Source organism: Chlorocebus sabaeus, chromosome 6, assembly GCF_047675955.1.
Source record: "Chlorocebus sabaeus isolate Y175 chromosome 6, mChlSab1.0.hap1, whole genome shotgun sequence".
In the NCBI taxonomy this organism is placed as follows: domain Eukaryota; kingdom Metazoa; phylum Chordata; class Mammalia; order Primates; family Cercopithecidae; genus Chlorocebus; species Chlorocebus sabaeus.
In genome coordinates this window covers 40,391,712-40,397,486 of record NC_132909.1, presented here as the reverse complement: position 1 = coordinate 40,397,486, position 5,775 = coordinate 40,391,712, and positions in this window count along the sequence as shown.

Here is a 5,775-nt window from a genome sequence, read left to right as displayed (position 1 = left end):
TTGTAGGTAAGGTGATTCATACTGGAGAAAACTTCTACAAGTGTGAACAAAGTGGCAAAATTTTTAACCAATGCTCACATTTTATTGTACAGGACAACAAATATACTTGAGAACAAACATATAAAGAAAGTGAAAACACTATTAATATCTGCTCACATCGACTCAACATCAGAGTTCATACTTAATAAAATCATTAAAAGTGCAATTACTGTTCAAAGATTTTTCAGAAAACATAAGCCTTTACACTTCAGAAGATGATTTATTTTGAAGACAAACATTAAAGTATAGAGAGTTATAGTAACTTGTATCACAATCTTATTGTACTCATTTTATACTAGAGGCAAACCCTGAAGCCATTGCTCAAACTTTATTCAACATTAGAGAATTTGTATTAATGAAAAACTCTCCAAATGAAATAGATTTGGAAAAAACATTTTTTTCCAAAAACTACAGCTTAGAAAACTCCAGAGAGTTTATACTAAAATGTATTTTTGCAGATGCAATAAACAGAAAAAAATTTAATCCAAAATTAAGTCTATGTAAGGCCAGGCACAGTGGCTCACACCTGTAATTCCAGCACTTTGGGAGGCTGAGGTTTTCATTTCCATAATAATAATTGACATTGATAATTTCTTAATGTATCTGCTGGTCATATGTATGTACTGTCTTGAAAAATATTTATGCCTCTTGCTCATTTGTAATAGTTATTTGTTGTTTGTTTTACAGTCATTTAAGTTTCTTATGTATTTTTGATATTAACCCCTTGACACGTACGATTTACAAATATTTTGTTCCAATTTTTAGTGGACTTACCTTGTTGATTGTGTCAGATTCTGTGCAACAGCTTTTTAATTTTTAGTAATCTGACTCATTTGTTTTTCCTTTTCTTCCCTGGGATTTTAAGGTTAAATTTAAAAAGTCACTGCCCAACCAATGTTGTGGAGCTTTTACTCTATTTTTTGTACTAGTTTCCAGTTTTCAGGCCTTACATTTAAGTAATTTACTTTGAGTGGCCAGGCACGGTGGCTCATGACTGTAATCCCAGCACTCTGGGAGGCCAAGGCAGGCAGATTACCTTAGGTCAGGAGCTCGAGACCAGCCTTGCCAACATGATGAAACCCCATCTCTACCAAAAATACAAAAATTAACCAGGCATGGTGGCACCCACTTGTAATCCCAGCTACTCAGGAGGCTGAGGCAGGAGAATCACATGAACCTGGGAGGCAGAGTTTGGCGTGAGCTGAGATCGTGCCACTGCACTCCAGCCTGGATGACAGAGTGAGACTCTGTCTCAAGTATTAATAATAATAATTTATTATGAGTTTTATGAGTTGGTTTTCATATATGGTGTGAGACGATAGTCTCATTTTATTACTCTACCTGTGGCTATAACATTTTCTCCATGCCATTTATTGAAGATACTGTCCTGTCTCTAAGAAATAGTCACCGTTATTTAAAATCACTTAGCCGTAAGTAAATGGATATATTTCTGGTCTTATTTTTTTCCTACTCCATTGCCCTGTGTGTCTGTTTTTGTTCAAGTACAATACGGTTTTTGTTACTATAGCTTTAAAACATACTATAGTATATTTTAAAGTCAAAGTCAGGTAGTGTGGTATCTTTCCTTTTTTTTTTTTTTGTTTGTTTGTTTGTTTATTTGGCTATTCAGGGTCCTTTGTGGTACTACATAAATTGTAGATGTATTTTTAAAAATATTATGTCACTGGTATTTTTATTGAGATTGCATTATATCTGTAGATGATTTTCTCTAATACAAATATTTAACAGTATTACTGCCAATTCATGAATAAGTAATTTTTTTATTCATGTATTAATTTCTTTAATGTTCTTTAGAGTATGATGTAAGGTGTTTCAAATTTTTGGTTAAATTTATTCCAAAGTATAGTTATAGTTATTGTAGATGGAATTGTTTTTAAATTCATTTTGAGACAGTACATAGAAATTCTGACTTTTGGATCTTGCTTTTGTATTCTGCAAGTTTAATAAATTTGTTTATTCATTCTAATAGGTTTTAGTAAACTCTTAAGCTTTTCTTATGATTATGTATAGAGATAAAATATTATACAGGAATAATTTAACTTTTTCTTCTCAACTGGGTGAGAAGAAATATATTCTTCAAACATATTCTTGGACATGTTTAGTAAGACTGAAGAAATGGCACATTGTTGACTTGTTTTAGATCTTAGAGTAAAATCTTACATTTTCCTGTTTAGTATGTTATTAGCTCTGCATATTTTGTTATATGTGACATTTATTGACTTGAGGTGCCTTTTTCCTATACCTAAATTTTTCAGAGATTTATCATGAGGAAATGTTGAATTTTGTCAAGCATTTATTCTGCATCTATTTAATTTTAAAAATGTAAAATCACAATGAATTCTACATAAATTCAAAAATTTTCAAAAACTACTATGAACATCTCTACGTATGCAAACTGAAAAATTTAGAGAAAACTGATAAAGTTTTAACTATGCACAACTTTCTAACATTGAACCAGTAAAAAAAAAGAAGCCTTGACCAGAGCAAAAATGTATAAAATATATAATAACATTGAATAATAAAAAAAACTATCAGTCATAAAAAGCCCTGTGTGATATAAAATTATAGCCAAATTTTACCATATATATAATGATGAGTTGGTACTAAACCTACTAAATGTATTCCAAAATATCGAGATGGGATTCCACCCTAATGTTATATAAAATCAGTATCGTCTTGATAGCAAAATATAGTGAAGACACAACAAAAAAGAAAACTACAAGCCAGTATTTTTATAAATGTTGAAAAATATTATTCGTGAAATAATAGTAAACTGAGTTTATAAGTAAATCCAAAAGTTATTTTGCCACAAGCATGTGAGCTTCATTCCATGTAAGGATGTTTTTTCACATGCAAGTCATTAAGTTTTCTTCACCACGTAAAGATAAGCCAAAAATTAAATGATTGACACAATAGATGCAGAAAAAACATTCAAGAAAATTTAATATTGATTCATGAAAATATTCTCAACAAACTAGACACTGATGAAACATACCTCAAAATAATAAAAGCCATCCATCACAAATCTTCAAGCCACATCATACTGAACAAGCAAAATCTGGATGTATTCTCCATGAAAATAAACATAAGACAAGAATTTCCACTCTAAATAGTTCTATTAAACATAGTTCTGAAAGTTCTAGGCTGGGTGTGATGGCTCTTGCCTGTATTCCCAACACTTTGGGAGGCCAAAGTGGGCAGATCACCTGAGGTCAAGAGTTCAATACCAGGCTGGCCAAGATGGTGAAACCCTGTCTCTACCAAAAATACAAAAATTAACCGGGTGTGGTGGTGCATGCCTGTAGTCCCAGGTATTTGGGACACTGAGAAGGGGAAATGCTTGAGCCTGGGAGGAGTAGGTTACAGTGAGCTGAGATCGTGCTACTGCACTCCAGCCTGGGTGACAAAGCAAGTAAAATTCATAGGGAAGAATAGGAAAACTCAAATAGCCAAGGCAACTTTAGACATTAAAAAAAAAAAAAAAAAAGAAAGCCTGAAGGCCTCCCACTACCGGACTTTAAACTGTACTAAAAGCTACTGTAACAGTATAACATGTTTCTGGTACAAAAATATACATATAGACCAATGGAAAAGAAGAGAGACCCTGAAAAACAGCTACACTTTTACAATCAACTTATTTTTGACAAAGTCAACAGAAATAAAGGAGAAATAACTCCTATTCAATAAACTGTACTACTGGGAAAACTAGTTAGTCATGCAGAAAAAAAGTGGACCCCTGTTTCTTCCCATATACAAATTATAACTCAAGATGGATAAAGACTTACATGTGAGGCTTGGAGCTACAAAAATTCTAGAAGAACACGTAGAAAATACTCTTTTTAGACACTGGCCTCTGGTGAAAATTTATGAATAAAGCCTTAAAAGTGAGTGCAAATAAAAATCAAAAGGCCGTGCACGGTGGCTCATACTTGTAATCCTAGCACTTTGGGAGGCCAAGGTGGGTGGATCACCTGAGGTCAGGTGTTCGAGACCAGCCTGGCTCACATGGTGAAATCCTCTCTCTACTGAAAATATAAAAAATTAGCCAGGCATGGTGTCTTGTACCTGTAATCCCACCTAGTTGGGAGGCTGATGCAGGAGAATCACTTGAACCGGGGAGACAGAGATTGTGGTGAGCTGAGATTGCACCACTGCCTTCCAGGCTGGGCAACAGAGCAAGACTCCATCTCAAAAAACTAAAATAAAAAATAAAAAATGGCATCTAATTAAACTAAAGACCTTCAGCACAGCAGAAGTAACTCAACAAAGTAAACAGACACCATACAATATGAAGTAAAATACTTGCAAACTGCATACAACAAATAATATATAGAATTTATTGAAAAATTAATTTAAAAACAAATGAGATGAATAGATGCTTCTCAAAGGAAGACATAAGTGTTTCCAGTAAACATGCCCAAAATGTTCAACACTCCTTATCATCTTAGAGATGTAAATCAAAATGAAAATGTGATACCATTTCACACCAGTTAGAATAGCTGTTATTAAAAACCAGAAAATAACAGATTTGAAGTTGTGGAGAAATGCCTATCTTTATAGATTGTTGGTGGGAATGCAATAAAATTTAAGCACTGTGGAAAGTAGTTTGGAGATTTCTCAAAGAACTATAAATAGAATTGCCATTTGACCCATCAGTGCCATTATTCCCAAAAAGAATAAATTTTCTTTGCCAAAAAGACACCTGCACCCACATGTTTATTCTAGCATGATTCACAATAGCAAAGACAGAATTAAACCAGGTACCTATAAACCTTAGATTGGATACAAAAAATGAGGTACTTATACATGCTGCAATACCATGCAGCCACAGAAATGAATGAAGTAATGTCCTTTGCAGCAACATGAATGCAGCAGATGGCCATTAAGCAAATTAACACAGATCAGTAAAACAAATACCACATGTTCTCACTTAGATGTGGAAGGTGAATATTGGATGCACATGGAAACACAGATAAAATCAATAAACATTCTAAAAAGATGGAAGAAGAAAGGGAGACAAGCATCAAAAAACTACCTTCTGGTGTGATGTACACTACTTGGGCAATGGGATTATTAAGTATCCAAACCTCAACACCATGCAGTATACCTGTGCTACAAATCTGCACGTGTACTCCCTGAATCTAAAACAGAAATAAGATGTTTTGTAATATAATATGTTTCTTTAGTTCCAAGTTAATGGTTGGAATTAGCAGTGTAAGACAGAAGTATTTACTTCTTAAGGCATGGGGTAAATGTTTTTATACCAGGTCTCCCACATTTTGTTAGCTATCCTCTCTGAAAGCTCTTTGCCTATAGCCCAAGAAGTGTTTTATTCCCAAGTGTGCAGCTGAAATAAATGACTATCTCTATTTTTGTGTGTATTAAGTGTAGACAAGAATATATCGTTACTCTTTTTGGGGAAAAGTGGTATGTGGTTTAGTCACTTATTTTTAGAATGAATCATTTTTTTAAAATGTGAGGCTATGAAAATCATGTTAAATTACTGAATAAGGAAAATAAAACATTTTTCTTAAGCATAAAAGTCTTACGGCCAAACCCCAAGAATGATGAAACAGAGAGTGTGGATTAAGACCACACTGCTGCAACCATTTCATCACAGTCATTCTGGTAAAAACAAAATAATAATAATGGGTCAGAAGGAATTTTTAGGATACTTTTTTGATTCTGTCGCAGTGTTAAATTTTTATTTGTCTT